The sequence below is a fragment of the Alosa sapidissima genome, chromosome 1 (genome assembly GCF_018492685.1).
Source record: "Alosa sapidissima isolate fAloSap1 chromosome 1, fAloSap1.pri, whole genome shotgun sequence".
In the NCBI taxonomy this organism is placed as follows: domain Eukaryota; kingdom Metazoa; phylum Chordata; class Actinopteri; order Clupeiformes; family Clupeidae; genus Alosa; species Alosa sapidissima.
The window spans coordinates 48,561,789-48,582,046 of NC_055957.1; the positions used below are offsets into that span (position 1 = coordinate 48,561,789).

Here is a 20,258-nt window from a genome sequence, read left to right on the forward strand (position 1 = left end):
TGGGGCAGGCAAATGCGACAAAAATGAATTCAAGTTACACAGAACCTCAGAATTCTTCATTCTGCCCTCAATCACCTCAACCGACGGAAGGCAGCCCTCATCTTCACATAAGGAACCCGCCACGGCACCTTGATTATCAGACGAAGAGGCAACTTCAGCACCACAAGCAGTGGACAACGCCACTTTTGAAGTGAGAGCGTCGCAATCAAAAGCCGAAGAACTGCCCGAAGATTCAGGAACTGATTGTCCGCGATCACAATAAAGTTTCAAGCAATTAATGTGACACAGTGTGGTTTTCTTTTTACGATCTGGGGTTGAAATGACGTAGTTGAGACTGTTCACTCGCCGCACAACATTGTATGGTCCACTGTAACGAGGTTGCAATGCAGCGCCCATCACAGGAATCAGGACCAACACGCGATCACCGAGGTTAAATTTACGCGCAACAGCCTTTTTGTCATACCTCTGCTTCATGTGTTTTTGGCAAAGCCCGAGATTGTCTTTGGCCAACTCACATGCACGACCGAGCCTGAAACGCATTTTAGAGACATAATCAGACAGGTCACAATTGCTTTCTGTTAAAAATGACTCGTGCAGCAATTTCAGAGGTCCACGAACCGTGTGGCCGAACACAATCTCCGACGGACTGAATCCCAAACTCTCTTGTACAACTTCTCGTACAGCAAAAAGAGCCAGCGGCACACCCTCATCCCAATCTCGCTCGAACTCAAGACCGAAACTTTTAAGCATCGACTTCAAAGTGAGATGGAACCTTTCCAATGCACCCTGAGTTTGAGGTCGATAAGCTGTGGACTGCACATGTTTTATTGCGAGATGACGCATAGCCTGCGCGAATACATGGGACACGAAATTAGTTCCGCGGTCAGTCTGCACGGTCTTAGGAAGGCCAAACAACGAGAAAAAGTTAATCAAAGCCTTAAAGGGGTCATAGAATGCAAAACCGAGTTTACTTTGTCATAGATGAATAGTGATAGTTCAGTGGGTGAAATGGACATACAGAGAACTTCAAAACCCCACCGACACCTCCTTCCTATGCAAATCTCACAATTCGAAACTCCCGCCATAAAACGGGCGAATCCAAACGAAGCTGCGAGTTTACGCAAACTCGCAGGTAGTACCTTGTTTGGCTCTGGCCTGTACATTTGTCACGCCTGAAAATTTACATACAGACCAGCCCACTGGTGCTCTGAGCCCAGGAACGTGAATGGAGAGCGAAGATGAGACAAACACTAGTTTAGCTGCCTGCTCGTTTACTTCCACAGGAATTATAAAGCAGACAGTTCTTCAAGGATATCGAAAATGAGCCACGGTCGTAAATGCAGTGTTCCAGGCTGAAACTTAAGCTACAAAGAAAGCTGAGACTTTCCATAGTCTTCTCAAGGATTCAAAAGTTCGAGGGGCATGGATAATGTTTTTCTACCAGAAGATCCCTGCAACGTTCGACACTCCGTTATTAATTTGCAAAACATTTCACCGAAGGCAGTTTTCAAAACCTTGTACAGTTAAGCAGGATTTGCTAAGCTGCTGTTACTGAAACGAGGGGTTGTTCCGACCATAAGGTCATCACAACCGCATGCTGTAAGTATTATTTTGTCGCTAAGCAGTTATTAGGCATGCTAACGTGTATCTAGCAAGTAGAATGTGTGATTTAGTTCATTAGCAAGGCTATTTAATTTTCCTGTGTGTCATTCGGATAAAACCTGTGTTGTCGTGTTAACCTACATTTTACTATGCATGTTAGTCTGACGGGTTATGTTCTCAGCAAGATAGCTAACTGAAGCTGAGTAACATGATAATTTGGTTGCTAAGCTGTAATATAACCAATACCCATATAACACATACGTTTTTGACGTCAGAAGTAGAAACAACTTCATGATATCTAGTCGATATGTTGAAAACCGTGTTGTCTAGATACAATGGATTTATTTGCATGTTCTTATTTTAGAACATTACAAGAACGGCAGCATGCCAAACAGATGCTCCAAGTGTGGCATCTTGCGGGGCTTAGAATATTAGCAAATGCTTTTGCTGTGAGTTAACAGCTTGGTGTGTGCATGCAAAAGTGACTTTCACTTGTGTTACAACATTTCTGTTGTTTGGTTTAGGTTTTATCTAGCAGCCATGCACTTCAATGAGAATGTTGGGTCAACAGAAGACAGCCAAGGAGAAACTATGTACAGACTTGCCAAACAACTTTAATAAAATAAAAAAACAAGTTTAATAAAATATATGTTTTTATTACAAACAACAAATCAAAATGTGCAACAGTAGGCACTAAAAAGAACTTATCGATTCACACACAACAGGCCGTCTTAGACCTGATGCTTCTGGTGTCAAAATCATCATCATCAGTACTGTAAACAAAGCACAATGTTCAGGGCCATACAATTTGTTTATTGTACAGTATACAGCCTACAATGCACTGTATTACAGTATTCAATATAAGTCCTCTTCGAGATCATCAAAGACCCTCTTCCTTATTGGGATGCCGTCCAGCGGATTCCTGTGCCCCAGGACTTGTGTGCTCAGCTTGACAGACCTTCCATGGAGGATGCTGTTGCTGAACATGTGTCACGGTTCAGTCGAAAAGGGGTCTGAATCCAATGTACTGCCCTGAAGTATCCGGAAGCTCCCTCCATATGCGTAGCACCACAAACAAGGGGATCATGACACGGACGCTTCTTCTAAGGAAACCCCAGCTCCTGCTCACAAAAGACTTGTAGGCCAAGTCACTTCATTGCCTGCAACGAGAACAGGGTGGAAAAGCAAACATTTTTTAATATTTTACATCAGAGTATCACTGGACGATTGTTGGAAAAAAAAAAAAGTTTTTGTATCATTTTGTGGTGTTGATCAAACTGTGTTTTTGCAATATGCTGAACCAATAATGAATGTGTATTGGTTAAAAAATATTTTATTTATATATTGTAACTGCTAACACTTGTATCAGATTGTCCTCACCTTTCCATTCCTCTGATTCTCAAACGGCCATGGTCAGCTCTGTAAATATTCATTGCATTTTGCAAATGATGGTCATTCAGGTCAGCTCCTCAGGAACCTGGGTCATTCTTTTAATAACCTGTAAAAACAAACATAATTTCCCTGCTGTTATTTTGTAATTTTGAATGAGCAGGTAGCACAAAGTAGCAAATGTCTCCAGTTTTAGTTACCATAGTTGTAAGCTAACATATTAGGCTACTACATGGAAAGAAGGTAATAATCTCAATCAGATGTCAGCAGGATAGTTACAAGATTACATTACACTGACTGTACCTACTGTATTTTAAACAGTGATATTTATAGGATTTGATTATTGTACTCTACTCCATTGTAGCCTACTATGTAAATTGCCCCTTGGGGATAAATAAGTGTTTTTGAATTGACACAAATTGGCCTAGTAATATTTTCGTTGACCTCGTTTCACTTCAGCCATAAGCTACAAACTGCACAGAGCTCCTGCCCAGCTAACTGGACGTCCCGTTGTAAGATCATACATTACTACATGGAAAGAACGTAAAAATCCCGATAATCAGATGACTTAATCAGCAGGATAGTAGTTACACGAGTACATTAGACCTACTGACACAAACGTAATATTTTCATTGAGGCGAGCAGTAGGCTACTCGTTTCACTTCAGCAATAACGTTATAGCCTACGAACTGCACAGAGCTCCTGCCCAGCTAACTGGACGTCCTGTTGTAAGATTGCATATCACCACTACAATAATGTATGTAACTCCTAATCAGATTACCTATTCACCAGGAGAATATATGACTAAAACGAGTACTTTCCTTGCAAGCAGCACACCTTTCACTACAGCATAGCCTGAACTGCCCACGACGGGCTACAAACTTTTCAGCTAGCTTCTAACTGGACATCTTGACAAAAATTGCACAAGGGTACACGTTGTAAAACATTTGTTTGTGTGCAAATTAATAACTTCTGTTGCTTACAATGCTAAAAACGAACCTAATACAATGTTTAGCTTAGTCTACGACACTAACCAGCTAGCTAACTGGGCTACGTGTGGCAAACTCACCACTCACCACCAATGACAAAACTTACCACTCTGAAGTAGTCATTTCCAATCTATGGGCGACTGGTTACTCCTATATTTCAGATTCTTCCTCTGATTCAGGCTCAAATATGCTGTTCAACACCTATGTCTCCATAGTATTTCCACCTTGGCTGTTTCAGTGAGTGCTGTCGGCCATGTTTGCGCCGGAGCTTCGCTCGTTGTAAACCAACCAATCAGCACACAGGTCATCTAAATATTCATGAGCATACCTTAAAAGGAAGAAAACCTCTCGTTTCATTCTAGGGCTTTTAACCAGGCTTGCATTAGGGCGCATATGTGAGCACGCCTACTGATTAGGCGCACACTAATTGTGCCCACCTGTGGACATGACACTGAACCAATGGGCCCATCACTCCTTGGAAATATAATGGTGTTCTGTGAGGCTCGTAGGATGAAAGTTGCCGTCGCTGGCAGTAGGCTACTCTGGAGGACAGGAGCGTTTTCTTGTGCTTATTTCACGCTGGGCATCGGTAGGTGGACTTTTATACTAGGCTAACGTATGCGGTTGTGATTCATCTTGAACTGCAGTATCGTAGTTGATGGGCTTTAGCTATGTTTGTTTCTCTTGCTAACCAACAAACAAACCTTGGGCTGCTTGGTTAGTGACGGTAAGGGGGGGGGGATGATTCATACTGTTTAGCTTTATGGTGGTTTTTAAGGATGTTGGCTGATTGTGCTGTTCCATATGGCCCAATCTCACTGCAGTGTGACAAAAGCTCCCTGGAATCCTGCCTTATTTCACCCGACATTTGACTAGTAGACTACCCATGTTCATCAAGGTAGGCGATGCATGCTAATGAGCCTAGCAAGTAGCATAGTTGAGTGTTAATGTTCGTAGCGCAGCAATGACGTCTACAGCTGTTCTGTCTTGCCGTAACCAGGCCCTGCCTTTACGTTAGCTATGCCCTGTACATTGGCTCAATATTCCTTTTTTTTTCCATTTATAGCTGACGCGCCCTCCCTCCTCCACTCTGACCCCTCGGGCCTCTTGCCCATAGCACAAACAAGGCCAAGGTAGGCAGCAATGGCTTACTTGTACTGCCAGTTAACCATGCAATAATGATTGGGGTTGCTACATGGGTTTAGAAAAATGTGTATTTGTATGTTATTTATATTTTAAGATTTAAGTGCATACATTTTGTACTGATTAAAAGTTCTTTGTATTGATAACTAAAATTATGACTTGTGGCATGTATGTGATAATTGAAGATGATGTATGTTATTAGTAAAATCTTGTTTTCTTGTTTGCTATAGATCACAGCTGGCTGTCAGTATGACAGCCTGACCACTGTTTTCCCCTGATTAAATTTAGTTTGTGTTTTTTTTTTATTGTATGCTCCCTAGTGGTGACCTGCTCTGTCCTTAGCCCATTATTGTGCCTTCCAACGCCAAGTAGCGGCGCTAGGTTGGTTTATGGTCAGGTTGAGTTAGTTGGTTGTTCATCCCCAGTTTGTTTGTTTTCTGCTTTTCCCTTCTCCTACCCTGTCGGCACTGGCTTAGACGGCCAGTGTTTTTGAGCAGCCCTCTTAACCATCCGCTCGAGGGCTGCCTCAGTTAATGTTCCCCTCCTGATTTTTCTCCCTTTTACTGGTTTGAGTTTTATTATTTTTATTTGTCTCCTCTTGTCTCCTTGCCCCTCCTAGCTGTGACCAATTGTAATTTTGCTAGATAGCCAATGCCTGTATAGCAGTAGGCTCCTTCTTAGTATATGCCCTAGTGGCCAGTGTGGGTTTCAAACCATTTCATGAGTGTTCTTTAGTGTGATTGATTACTCACTCCTGATGATTGCAGTGTAGTGGCACTTGTGGGTGCGTGTGAGCACAGTTTTGTTCCCTCCTAGTCGAGCGACGGCATATGGTATTTTGCTAACTAGTGCTTAAAAGACAGTCACAGCTGTACCCAGGGGTCCTTGTTTTTGTGTTATCCCCAAGTTTATTGAGCTATTATTGTTTGTTTCTGTTCTGACATTCTCCCTGACCAAGTCTCCTTTCCCCCTCCTGGAGCAGTTAAAGAGAAATAAAAAGCAAAAATTATTGACCAAAGCTCTCTGTTCCTATCCATTTATTTGGGTCACCTGCAACACACTTAAGGTCCACCTTGTTACACATAGAACAGCACATATGCCATTTTCAGCCCAACCAATGTTACACACCCTATTCAGAGACCTTAAGGACCAGCACAAAATACCCTATATCATCATTCTATCACCCCTTTAACAATGGCTGGAGCATTAATTTTTCGCAAGGGGACAGCATGAGGGTACCTTGTTAACGTACACATAATTGTGAGGTGTTGATTTCCCGCCTTCGTCCGAGGCAACGGGCCAACACAGTCCAAAATTATGTGTTCAGACAGCTCTGTGGAGAAAGGAATGGGCTGTAACGGCGCAGGGGGAATAACCTGATTAGGCTTTCCCGTAACCTGACATACATGACCTGTTCGACAATGTTTAGCAACATCACGGTTAATACCTGGCCAATAGAAATAACGTGTGATACGATCCGACGTCTTAGTCACACCAAGATGACCAGAGAAATGATGATCATGAGCAACACTCAATATGTGATCACGATAACAAGTAGGGACCACAATCTGATAGAGTATTCTCCATTCATCCTGCGCAGAGGCCGCAAGAGGTCTCCATTTGCGCATTAAGACCCCATCTCGCAAAAAGTATCCACAGGGTGAATGCTCAATATCTTCTTCGGACATAAGGTCAGAGAAGAGCGAAGCGAGAGACGGGTCATTAGTCTGTTCCTTAATTAAGTGCTAACCGACACCTGCGGAACATTAGACAGTAAAGCGGAATTCGTCGGCACATCACTATCGACATTAAGTGAGGGTTGCGCTAAAAAGGTATCGCAAAGATTAATTAGTTCATCTTCAACCTGGGTCTTTTCTTCACGCTGCGCCATAGCACGCGAAATGACGCAAGCTTGAAAAACTTCCGTAAAATTCTCATTTAAATCATCTGGACATTGAGAAATTGGAGAATCCGTTACAACGGGTGAGGGAAAAACAATGCCACCCATAACATCATTGCACATTTTTAACTGGGAGAGTACGACGTACACGCATTTTAAAGTCACCAGTAACTAAATCTGAAATGAGGGAAACGTTGTGAAGTGGAACATTCACAAAGCCCATTTCGAAACCTTGGACAAGGACATTTTCACCGGCATAAGACTCATTATTAAATGGCAAACACTCTCCAGGATAAAACTTTGCGAAGCAGCTGTGTCCCTAAGAATTTTAACAGGCATGCGCATCTCGCGCTCACCTGGCAAAGCGACGTAACCCGTTGAAACAAACGGAGCAAAAACATCACTGATATTCTCGTCTTTCCGAGACGTCGGGGGGAATGTGGAAACAAAGACCCACATTAGAGTCATTTTTACGAGTGGACTGCGACTTATTTCCATGCTTCAATTTAAAGCAATTAGCCATAACATGTCCACGCTTATTACAGTGTCCACAAATTAGTTGATCCTTCGAACGAGTCACACGATTATCATCGAATTGAACAGTTTCCACTACATTTTCTTTAAAATTTCGGTGACCAGTAAAATTTTGGTAACCGGTGCTCTGAAACTTAACAGGGTAGGAGATTGCATCCCTTCTTGCAAGTACGTATTCATCAGCAAGTACAGCCGCGCTAGATGGTGTAAGATCTTTGTGTTCACCGATATAAGTAGCTACATTCTTAGGCAGAGAATTCCTGAAATCTTCAACAATGATGAAGTGCAACACCGCTTGCTTTACTTTATCATAATCCGCGGCATCTTCTAAAGATAAGGAGGAATAAGCCTGCTGGGCCTTGCCTTGGAATATGCTTTGCAACGTCATTGACCACACTTCGCGAGGCCATTTAAGAACTAGCAACTCGGTCAAAATGTGCAAAAAACTTATCCACTTCCTTCTCATTAAAAGGAGGAACAAGCCTAATATTTCGTGTGACATCGAAATGAGTGACAGGGATATGAACACCAGATTCGCGAGCTTTAATCTCTAACTCTTTTAAGCGAATAGCCTGGGTCATCTCCAAGTCTTTTATTCTCAACTCATGCTCTCTGCGCTCACGCTCGCATACTGCTAGTCTGTCTGCCTCTAGTTGCGATTTCTCCCGTTCCCAAGCTGTCTCCTTTTCACAAAGCTCTAAACGTTTCCACTCTAAAGCACTTTTAGTAGGTGTAGGATCAGAAAGGGGAACAGATTTACCCGGAGTCGGCCGAGAAGGGCTTTCAGGACTTCCTTTATCCAGCACTCCAAGTTCACGCAAGTCAGCCACTAGTTTATCGAAAAGTTCCGACTTAGAAGGCGAACCACGTACTTCCAACTTATAATGGCCGGCGATACGGACAAGATCATCGCGCGTACTAGATAATAACGCATCCACAGAAGGAGCCTCAACAAACGCTTCGAGGTCAAACATAATATGCGTCGTAAAGGTGACAGTTAAACAAACTAGACGAGTGAGGGGGTAATACAAAAAACACCGACTTACTCTATGGCACACTCCAGACAGGACCGTCGCCCACAGGCGCGCACCCTACCTACAAGGCGGAAAGACGCCAAAAACAACCCATTACAGGAAAAATCCGAATATGACTAAAGTCAAAAAATTGGTTCAAGACCGGAATACGAGCCCCCATTATTATGTTACGAGACCATACAATCAATGAGATGGTTCAACATAACATAACAAAGGCCAGAGAGAAGTGACGGTTTAAGGATATTTAATTGAACAAATAGCCAGAAATAATAGTTGTTAACAGTGCGTTGTTTGACAAAGATGAATAAAGCGCAACGAAAAACAACAGAACAAGGTGGTGCGTTAACGCTAAAGAATAACAAAACAGAAATCAAACCCTGTGACTGACTGACTCAAAAGAAAACCAAGCTGACTCCCGACTGTAAACAAAAGACAATAAGGATTTGTGAATCTTCTCGGGTCTGCTTCACTCCCTGGGCCTGTTTCTAATAACGTGCAATAACCCGCCACCAAACACCACCCGCTCAGATAAACATAAATAAAGTACAAGTGCTTTACAACTAGCCTGTATACGTGAGTGCTAACTTAACGAACGTATATTGCAAACAAAGGAAAAATGGCGATAGCAGAGGACGATGCAGCCAGCAGTCCCGCTCCGAGAGGCGAGAGCGAGGAACGAAAAGAGAGCCCTCCTTCTAGGACGCGGCCGTCTTATATAGGCCCTGCCCCGCCCCGCAATCGGCCCGCACTCGGGATGACCTAGAGAGGGAGACAGAGAGACAAGACAACCCACGCTCCACAGCGCAAACAGGCAACACAATATTAATGCTACAGGAGCATCTGCGTAACAGTCATCCTCGCCAAAATGCAACTTAGAGTGTTTTTGTGAATGTACCCAAACTTTCATGTAAATGCATAATTACGATGAAAGCGCCACTTTTAAGATGGACCGTATTTTCTATCAATCATTTTCTATGGGGGCGACTGAGGAGGACTTACTAGCTTTGCAAAGTTAACCCTCTAGGCGCCACAGTCGACAAGATGCGGTACTGAATAAAACGGCCGATTTAGTCAAATAGGGTGTCATATTTCGTTCGACTTCCACTCCACTAGATGGCAGACATGTCATACGTCATCCCCGAGTCGAAAAAAGGGCATGCTTTAAACAAAACTTTCTAGCTACAGCGCATTGAATCAGTGCGTGAAATACCGGAGCTAGTGTGCGTGTGAGCCACTTTGTCAGAGCGATATTGTCAACGTCAGCGAGTATTTGCATTAGATTATCGTCTAATGGCATCAAAAAAGTTTACCTGAAATGAAGTGTTGGGTCTTCTATTCGCGGACCCTGATTCTGAAGGGGAATATCTGCCTTCAGAAAATGACGGTGATTCGTTTAGTGAGGCTTCAGATGCGTCCCTGCCTTGCAATGATGCAGCTGGACAAAGTGAGAGTTTACTCCATAGTTTAGCTTACACCAAGCACAAACGTTGAATCGTTTGCCCAATGTCACTGGTGGGAATAATGTTTCACGGGTTCGGAGTGTTCATCGGGAAGTTAGCAGGGTGTTAGTGGTGTGGCGAACGAGGCTGGAGGTAGCATAATGGAGGTAGCATAATGTCCATAGCGCTAGCTTCTGTCTTATGAACGTGTGCCTCTCCACAATCGCGGCGACAGTAACGTGGTGGAGCCTTTGTCTAATGCCACTGGGTATGTTAGACGAGGTCGAAGTGCTCATAGGACAGTTAGGGGGGAACGTAGTGGCAGTGTGGGGAGTCGCAATGAGAATGACAGTAGGCCTAGTCCGAGCTGCGCAAATTCTCTCCACTCGGCGCGCGCGAGGCAGATCTGGCCATGCTGCTCGCATGGTGGAGGTGGTGACACGCTCTCTCCCTCTCCCACACACACACACACACACACACACATTAGGTCATGCATAGTCTATCACAAGATGATGGGAATGCCGGCCCTGTATGGATAGGGATAGGGAGTCATTATCTCTACAGCAAAAGGCCTGCTACATAAAAAAAAATGTCAGCCATTTAGTAATGATTTACACTGTTGATTTGCTATCTACTTCCCTGATCATTTAGGACATACAGTACACTATGTGTTCCTTTTTGTGTGTTCATGTCCTTGTGATGTGTGTCTTTGTCAGCTAAGAAAAAAAAACAACAAATAGAAAAAAAATACTAACATTGTCTCTTGTCTTGTCTCGTCATCTCACTCCTGATCTGTGCCTTGCCGTGGCAAATGAGCTTTTGAACTAAACAGGTCTTGTCTACTTGTGTTTGTGTGTCATCTGAATAATATATATGTGCCCCATACATGGAATCAGAGTGCCTACTGTATGTAGTAAATGGAAAATCTCTACAGCAAAAGGCCAGTCTACCGCTACATGCATTTTGTTTGTTTCTGCCATTTATTAGTAATGATTTACACAGTTTGTTCACTACTTACTATTTACCTGAGCATTCAGTATTGTGCAATATAGCATACAGAAGGTGAGGGACATTTTGGGGGGAAAGAAGTGGTGCATTTTATCATTCAAACATGCGACTTTTCATGAAAATTCTATAATCCAAGATGGCCGCCACCATATGACGTCATAATATGCAAATTAGATATAAACATTTAATCTCTACATAAACTTTGGGTCATCCTTAATATTTCTCTAATTTACAGAAAGTCTCTCTCATCACTTTTAAGATATAGCCTTTTGAAATGAAGATGTCAAAATTAATAGTTTCGGAAAAAAACCTCTGGCGCCTAAAGGGTTAAGTGCCCCAATCGCCCCCATAGAAAATGGCTGGGGTTTTAAAGCAGCAACTTCCTTTTGATATTTGTCATACCTGATTGAAGCAGTGACAGTTGAGTTTTGCGCCTCTTTGCAAAAACAGATAGGTGCAGACACCCCAATGGAATAAGCTAATAGGTGTGTAGTAGGGCCAATCTTTTGTAAACTATCAGCCCGTAGACACTCTTTCTTGTCACTACTAACCCCTTGGTCACACTGACAGGTGACAAGGCGATTTGATCACTTGGCAATTGTTGATGGTGGGAGTACTAACTTTTGCAAAGCTGTCCGTAACGCCGGTATTGGTTGCTAACTTGCAATAGGTGGTTGGCAGATACCCTGTGCTAGCCTGGGTGCCATTCCGAACTTAGTCCCACCCACAACATTTGAGGTCGGGAAGTTCGGTCTGGCATTGCTTCATTGTGGTGGAAGTATGCTTGCCCTATATCGGGCGGACCAATCAAATCAGGCTTTACGATGATAGACCAGGCGCTGTTGCTCACCTGTCCATCACGTCATCTGAGCACGCTTAGATTAGGCTTATGTTTGAAACAAAAACGCTGTGGCTAGAAGGATACATGGCTTTTAAGACCCCATATGGAAAATTCATATTATTTAACTCATTGAATGCCAAGCTGTTTTTTCAGAAGCTTTGTCCTAGAGTGCCAGCAATCTAGACCATTGTTGATGATTTTTGTACAGCCACAGCATATTCTGTGTATTATAGCTATGAACACATACAATGGCTCGTTTGAAAGGTGAGACTTTAAGCTCTCAGTGGGTGCAAACCGTGTATTTCCCAAGCTAAACAGTGGCTAGTTTTCATCAAAATCCCTGTTTTTTTTTTCTAGAAATGGAGATATTGCGTCTTTTATGACCTGAAAAGTGTTGCCTGCAAAGTTTCTGGGAAGAGATCTAACGAGACCTGCCACCTAGTGATAAACCCACGAAAATAAATGACCTGATTTTGGCGTGCATGTCACTGATAGGCTAATCAGTGACTGATTCGAAACAAAGCGGCAACCATCAAAAGCCGAGTTAAGATCAAACGTCCAGATCTTGCGTTTTCGATCGTCATATATTTCATTTCCATTCATCACAGAGTTCCCAAATAAATCACATATAAGGTGTGTTAGAATGTCTAGTTTCGTAATAAAAAAAAAAAAAAGCTTAAAACGTAATATTACGTTTTTGCCACTCGACGCATGGGAAGGAAAAACGTAATATTACGTTTTTGGCACTCAATTAGTTAATGAGGTTGTATCACTGAAAACGATTATTTCTGAAAACTTTGGCCAAAGTTGAGATGTGGGAGAACTCGTGGTTTCACTTTCATCAAGGGAAAACAGCGCTGTTGCATTGTGACATGTTCCCTCGTTTGTTTGAAATCTCTGATTGACCTCTACCTCACGGTAAGCTATTTTGTTGCTCTGATCGGTTAAGTCTATCCAATTGAGTGCAGAGGCATTCCCTCCCTGTATCGGTTGAAACACGCCCCATAATTACGTCCCAATGGAGCAGTATCAGACTCATATTCTGACTAGAATTGAGTATGACTTACCCTGTGCATCACCTCAGACACATTTCCAAGTTACAATAACAGTGTTATTTATTTACATTTTGTAGTGTTCATTTCTCGACTCGATTTGCAGGATATGTAACAGGAACCCCTAACTTCTAAGTGTGATGGAGAAATACTATCGTTTTTCAGGTAGCGGAGCCATCCTGGATTTTCTGTTCGACTTCGAGTTGTATACAACCTATGCCATGCTTTTTCACTCAGATTGGCTGTAGCCTAAAAATCGCCTGATTTTGTTGCCCATCATTTGCATAAGTTTATTTTTTTTCCCACCCACTTAGTGATTCGTCACCCACTTCCCTCAACTTGCCTCCTGCCCACTATCATTAAAAATAGCCCGCTGCCACACCTCTGTATTTTATTGCCCAGTGTGACCGAGGGGTATGTCTCAGATCACTGGCCATGGGTAGTTTGGACCTTTTTACCTGATAAAATGTCTCCTGTTTAGTGTAGTTTGATGACTGTCTGAGCAAGTTACCGAAAGACGAGGTTTTGAAAAAGCGTGGGAGGGGATCTGTAGTTAGGGGAGATGGGAAGGTGTCCGTCATGAACTGGTATGACAATAAGCCAGTGCTCATGCTCTCCACTGTTCACGCAGAGGCTCCAGAGATGGTGCAAAACATCAAAGAGGTATGTTGCCGTCAGCTGCCCAAGCATTGTGCGGGAGTACAATGCCAACATGGGTGGGGTGGACTTAGCAGATCGGATGATGAGCTTCTACAGGATGAGTGTCTGCACCAAAAAATGGACACTGAGGATGCTGATGCATCTCATTGACTTGGTTCTGATGAGCTGGCTCCTGTTTTGCAAATACCATGTCCTCTCTGGGACACCAAAGAGAGACATTATGCAGTTCCTTCCATTTAGAATGACCGTGGCTCAGGTTTTCCTGAAGAAGAGCACTGATGACCACCTTTTACCCCTTTTCTTGAATTTCCCCTAGGGATTAATAAAGTATCTATCTATCTATCTATCAATGAGCCTATGCCATTCCAGCAGCAAGGAAGACACGTCACACCAATTCCCCACGTGTCTATTCGCACCATGGCTGCCCAGCATCTCCCAGAGATGGTCACGCTGCAGAGTAGTGGGCTGCTCAGGAAAGTCCCGTGTACGCTGCATGACATGCAATGTATTCCTGTGTTTGCAAACAGAGCGGAACTGCTTTGCTGCATTGCATTGTGGATAGACTTCTCTTCACATGGGTGTGACCCACACACACAACTAACACTACTAATAAACACTAAACAAACTTAACCAAATTAAATATAACAGGTAATTTCTGTTCAATAACACCAAACTAACTGACTAAATGAATGTCATTTTAAATCAGAAACCAAACCTAAAGAAAGAGAAATTAACATTTTATAAAATTATAATCTCTCTCTAATGCACACACAGACATTGTTGTTGCATTGTTTTTAATAGTTTGTCTTATTGAATCTGTTTTGTGTAATCTTTTGTGCACACACACATAATTTGCATTGTTTACATTGTTTTTAATAGTTTGTCTTAGTGAATCTGTTTTCTGAATAGTTGAATCTCAGGCACTTGTAATACACACTGTAATGTTCCCCTCGTCCTTTATGATAAGGTTTTATTACATAACGCTCAATCGGATTCGCGGTTCCTTTATCAACATATGTTGTGCACGGCGGCGCACAAACACCCAGCACTTCTTGATCAATGATTGAATGAATACAAAAACAAAAACTCAATATGTTCGTTCACCGTGTATTTACACCATAATTGTCGTGGAAAAACCGGTCCACTTCCGAATCCACTGAACAATTTATCACTTAACTACTTACTAATTAGCACTCTGGAACAAAGCGTCCGAAGGAGACAATGCAGACAGGAGATCTCTGAAGACTGTTGATCTTTATTCACCGTATTGCAGTGATAGTCCAGCCTAAACGATGTCCAGACCAGGTGTCAAGCAATAGGGTGATGTGAGATGTCATCAGCTGGCGCCCCCGATGAGATCTAAAATCAAAATGGCTGCGGCCTATCTTTTATACTCCTTAACCTTGAAGTTGGGCCTTCTCGCCACCCTCGAAAGACACCTGTTGGCCTATCAGCATCCACCAAGGTTACTGATATTGGTGGGACCCCTTGTCATATCATGCATAAAAATTATATGCAAAACTGTCTGATTCTGTTTTTTTCCAGTTACCATTACCTCATCCTCTCGCTCTTGACCGTCTAGGCCCAGTGTCACTGTGCACTCATTCACCCCACTCTTTGACACCTGGTCTGGTCTGCTTAAGATGTGTACAGGCCTTGAAGTCTCATAATAATTGCAGTAATATCAAAGTTTATAAAAAAACATACATGCATCCTTTAAGTCAAAAACAGCTTTTAAACCACCCTCCCCTCCCACAGCCGGCTTGGTCCCTGCACCCTGACAAACAATCACAACAAACAATTTACACAATTTCACAACCGTTCAACGAAGACAAATAATCAGTCTCTTACAATCTCAGTCCATATGCGGCATCTACCTGCTTCAGAAATAAAGAAAAAAGAAAGTCTTTGCCTCACCGCAGCCTTGTTTGAGTTTACAATATTCAGGAAAATGCCCAGTCCGACGCGTTTAATCCATAAAGTGGAAAAGACGATCGCGGTTTTGATTGCGCTCCAAAAACATTCCACGTTGTCCACCAAAAAATAGTAATCCCAAAAAAATACGATTGGAAAAAAAATAACAGCGTCTTCCCAGGTAACCTGTCCCCATTTACTCCCCCCTGTCATCTCTACCTGCGGCGCTCTTTCATTCAAAAACTTGTCAGTCTCTCTTCATTGGTCCGTCTATCAGACCAACCCCCCTCCCAGCCTACAACTTGTGTGTTTCATAAAGGGGCAGCATAACATATTTAAATACAAAGCAGCATTGAAAACAAAGTCAACTAGATGTACCGCATAGCGGTACAAAATATGACCGCCGCTCAGTCCTGTACATCCGTTCCGCAAAAATAAATCACACTTCAATTTGTCTCCATATTTTACTCCATCCCCCACTCTTGAAACTTTTGTGTATGCTTGTTTGGCATGCCTGAGTGTGTGTGTGCGGCTGCACAGAAAGTAGCCTACTGGTGCTGAAAAGGTGAATAGATTGTAGAATAGCCAAAGAAGATGTAGCATTGTTATAAAACCTTTAAAATCTCTAAACAATCACAAAGTAGGGCAGTTCATCACAGTTCATCCATTGCAACTGGATTGATGAAAGGTCACTTACACCTGTAGGCTACACTGTATTTGGGAAAAGCAAAAGGTATCAGCATAATGTTATTTATTTATTTATTTTTTATGTATTTATAAACAAAAACATCTCTGTCAGTTCCATGCCGTTTTCAACAGCTATCAAAAACAAAGGTCATTTTTGGATGGATGGATTTTTTTGTGAATGTTTCTTCTTCTACATAAGATTTTTCATCTTTAGTTCATGTAATACTTTATTGTCAATGCACAAATTAAGTAACAGTAGTCTGAAACGTTATTGTTAATGCACAAATTAAGTAACAGTAGTCTGAAACGAAATGCTGTTTTACATCTAACCAGTGGTGCAAATAACAAATGGGCCTTGATGAAATGCGTCGCTAGACTGTTCATACACATTTTAACGGGCCAAAGTTGAAGAGCTTTTGTCCGTTATTGTTCGTGCAAATATAGGCTGATTCATGTTCCCTTACATTGTGTAACTGAGGTCCATGGCTAGTCTGGCTTTCATCAGACCAAGCTCAATCTTTTAAGAAATCAAAAAATAAATAGCGGGCAGATCAGGCTGGGTTCACCCAGCCTAGTCCATAGGCACTCGATATTGTTTAATTTTCCGATTGAGATATACACGCTCTGGCTATTCTAAATGCAAAAATGCATCAGGGAGTTATGACAAAACGGTAACTAACAAACTAGATCCTAATAGAAAGCTGTTAGCTTCCCTAAGCTACAGGTAGGATTATAAGGTAGGCCTATTTACAACATAAATTGTCAATAGGCTATGCTGGCGACACAAATAAAATCTCCTTTGGAAACCAATGGCTTACGCCTTACAGTATCAAGCGGACTTAAACTGCCATATCGTGGCGAAAAGTTGTAATAACATTCACGCAGCTCCATGAGTCAAGGAAAGCGCGAATGAAGTAGCCACTTCTAAATGGGACCCACTACACAGTAGCTTAAGGTGTGTTGCTAAAGCAGCCATAATGAAATGAAGGTGTCATTGTTTGGATACTTCACACACACACATGCTTTTTAATTTCACTACAACTACCAAGCTTGAATCAAAGCACATCGAGTCCCCTCTCACACCCTGCACGCACTTAAAACAAAATAAACAGGCGTCTCAGTCTCACGCATGTATAGGCAAAACTGTATCAGACCGGTGTAACGTTGGTAAATCTTCCATCGCACAGAATGATTTTGTAGCACGTGCAATAAATGACAGTCGAAAGATACAAACAGTGCTGCTATCAATTTGCTTGGTATAACCGCATTTATAGTTTTCTACAAATGCAATCAATCAAATGGGCCTCCATCACTCAACCAACGCTAACGGTAACATTACCTAGGTCCTTATTGATATTACAAGATTAACGTACCTGCAGTAAAAACCAAGCATGTCCGATAAACATCCTCAGATTTATTTTGGCTTCAAGAAGAAATGGGAATTACACTTCATGTGAACATCGTCCTATCCTTATTAGATGTTTGCTGCGGTAAATTACAGTCCTTGTAGGAAGCGTCCATTGTTTTTCCAACCCACTTTTAACTTCCAACAAAATTACGTCTCACTGCAACGATGCACCATCTAGTGGACAAACGACTACTTATCGCCAATACTGAAAATGCAGCCATGATGATGATGATGAATATTTATTTGGTGCTGGTGGTCCCCGGGGACGAAATTAAATTTTTCCGTAAAAGTCTAGTGGGGCTACATACCCACCAAATTTCATGTACCCCGGTGGTTCGGTGTCCCGGGTATCAATGACCAAAAATTCAGGAAGTAGATGACAGGAAAAATTCTTGAATTGTGTGCATGTATGCGTGTACAAGTTTATGTTTATGTGTGTGTGTGTATGTGCGTGCTTGTGTGTTTGCCTGCGTATGTGTGTTTGTGCATGTGCATGCATGCGTACATATGTCTACTGTGTGAGTATGTGTCATACGTATGATTACTGTAAATGTATGTGTGTGCATGTGTATCTGTATATGCACATGTGTGCACATGGAATGGGTTAACATGACCCCTGGAGGCAAACATACGGAAAAAATTGGTCATCCTAAGCCCTACAGTTCTCAAGATATTCACAGAGAACTGTGTCTGCCCTACCCTCCTTTCGGGGGATCCAGTCCAGCGGGGGGGCTACAGATCAAAACGAAAAATGACGGTTCCATGCTATCCATGTGGGGGTACATGCCCACCAAGTTTTGTGTACCCCGGTCTTTCAGTGTCCCGGGAATCCTTGTTGGTGTACGTCACTAAATGTACACATAAATTATTTTATTGTAAGGCCCCCCATGAACGAAAGTACAGAAAACTTGGCATGCATTCGGAGGGTGTCATAATGGTCCTACACTTTTAATTTCGTGCAGTTTTGACCTTGTCAGCCAGAGATATTGTGATGAAAACACCTAATTGTTTGCTTTTTAATTTTTAACTAGGTGGCGCTATACATGGAATAAGTGGTAATGGGATGGGTTAACATGCCCCCTTAAGACCAACATACATAAAAAAGGTGGACCTCCTAGGCCCTACGGTTCTCGAGATATTCACAGAAAACTGTCTCCGGCCACCTACAGGCCAGTTGGTGTATAGTAACATAAATTAATTTATTGTGTGGCCCCCCATGAACGGAATTCCACAAAACTTGGCGTGCATACAGAGGGTGTCATAATGATCCTACACTTCCAATTTTGTGCAGTTTTGACTATGTTAGGTCACAGATACCTTCAATTACAACACCTCATTTTTACTTTTTTGTGTTTAACTAGGTGGCGCTATACATGAAATGAGTGGTTATGGAATGGGTTGACATGGCCCCTTGAGATCAACATACAAAAAAAAATGGTCCTCCTAAACCCTACGGTTTTCGAGATATTCACAGAAAACTGTGTCTGCCCTACCCTCCTTTCGGGGGGTCCAGTCCAGTGGGGGGGCTACAGATCAAAACGAAAAACGATGGTTCCATGCTATCCATGTGGGGTTACATGCCCACCAAGTTTCGTGTACCCCGGTCTTTCAGTGTCCCGGGAATCATTGACGGAAATTTGGGCATGCGAAGAAAAAAAAAATCTGACTAAACCTATATGACCGCCGCTTCGCTGCGCGGCGGTCATAATTACTGCGTGTTATGGGTTAAGACATGACTATTTCTTGAAGCATTTGGGAACACACTGAATTAACTGGAAAGTAGAGTCCCTGTTAGATTAACTTGCTTGCAAATGCCGTTGTCCATGACCTTGCAGTTTTATGGCAAGCGGTTTTAACATTTAACGTTATTACATTACATTACATTACATTTGGCTGACGCTTTTTTAACCAAAGCGACTAACAACATGGTAAACAGTAAGTTTTAGAACAATTCTCACAATTTTAGGACAGTTTAAAAAACATTAGAGTACAGTAAGAATAAGTGCGTCGGTGAGTGCTGTTTTTAACAGTTACTTGTCAGTTTAAAACGGCTGGTGAGTGCTAGGATCAGTAAGACTTGTTGTAAGTGTTGCTATGAGAGTAGATGTTCTCTAAAGAGCTGGGTCTTCAGGAGTGTTTTGAAAGTGGAGAAGGATGTCCCTGCCCTTGTAGGAACTGGCAGTGTGTTCCACCAACGAGGAACAACAGATGAGAAAAGTTTGGATTGGCTTGAGCGTACCGGTGGTAGAGCTAGACGTCGTTCGTCAGAGGAGTGCAGCGGTCTGGAGGTAGTGTAAGTCTGTATGAGGGCATTCAAGTAGGTGGGAGCAGAACCGGAGACTACTTTGTAGGCAAGCGTTAGAGACTTGAATTTGATGCGGGCCGCCATAGGTAGCCAGTGTAGCTGGATGAGCAGCGGGGTAACATGTGCCCTTTTGGGTTGGTTGTAGACCAGGCGCGCCGCCGCGTTCTGGATCATCTGAAGTGGTTTCACTGTGCAGGCTGGGAGACCTGTCAGGAGGGCATTGCAGTAGTCGAGTCGTGAGATGACTATTGCCTGAACCAGAAGTTGGGTAGCATCTTGAGTCAAGTAAGTCCTGATTTTCCGTATGTTGTAGAGTGCGAAACGGCATGACCGGGCGACTGAGGCAACATGAT

The 20,258-nt window shown here is 42.6% G+C and overlaps 2 long non-coding RNA genes across 2 annotated transcripts; one reads left to right on the plus strand and one right to left on the minus strand.

Moving 5' to 3' along the window:
• Positions 1-2,466: 2,466 nt before the first annotated feature.
• Positions 2,467-4,236, minus strand: LOC121677972. The gene is made up of 3 exons (XR_006021122.1): positions 4,087-4,236; positions 2,983-3,100; positions 2,467-2,762 (listed from the first exon to the last, which is right to left on the minus strand). It is a non-coding gene; the product is annotated as an uncharacterized LOC121677972 (long non-coding RNA).
• A 150-nt stretch (positions 4,237-4,386) lies between these two features.
• Positions 4,387-5,269, plus strand: LOC121677965. Its single transcript, XR_006021118.1, has 3 exons — positions 4,387-4,569; positions 4,805-4,878; positions 5,047-5,269. It is a non-coding gene; the product is annotated as an uncharacterized LOC121677965 (long non-coding RNA).
• The last annotated feature ends 14,989 nt before the right edge of the window (positions 5,270-20,258 follow it).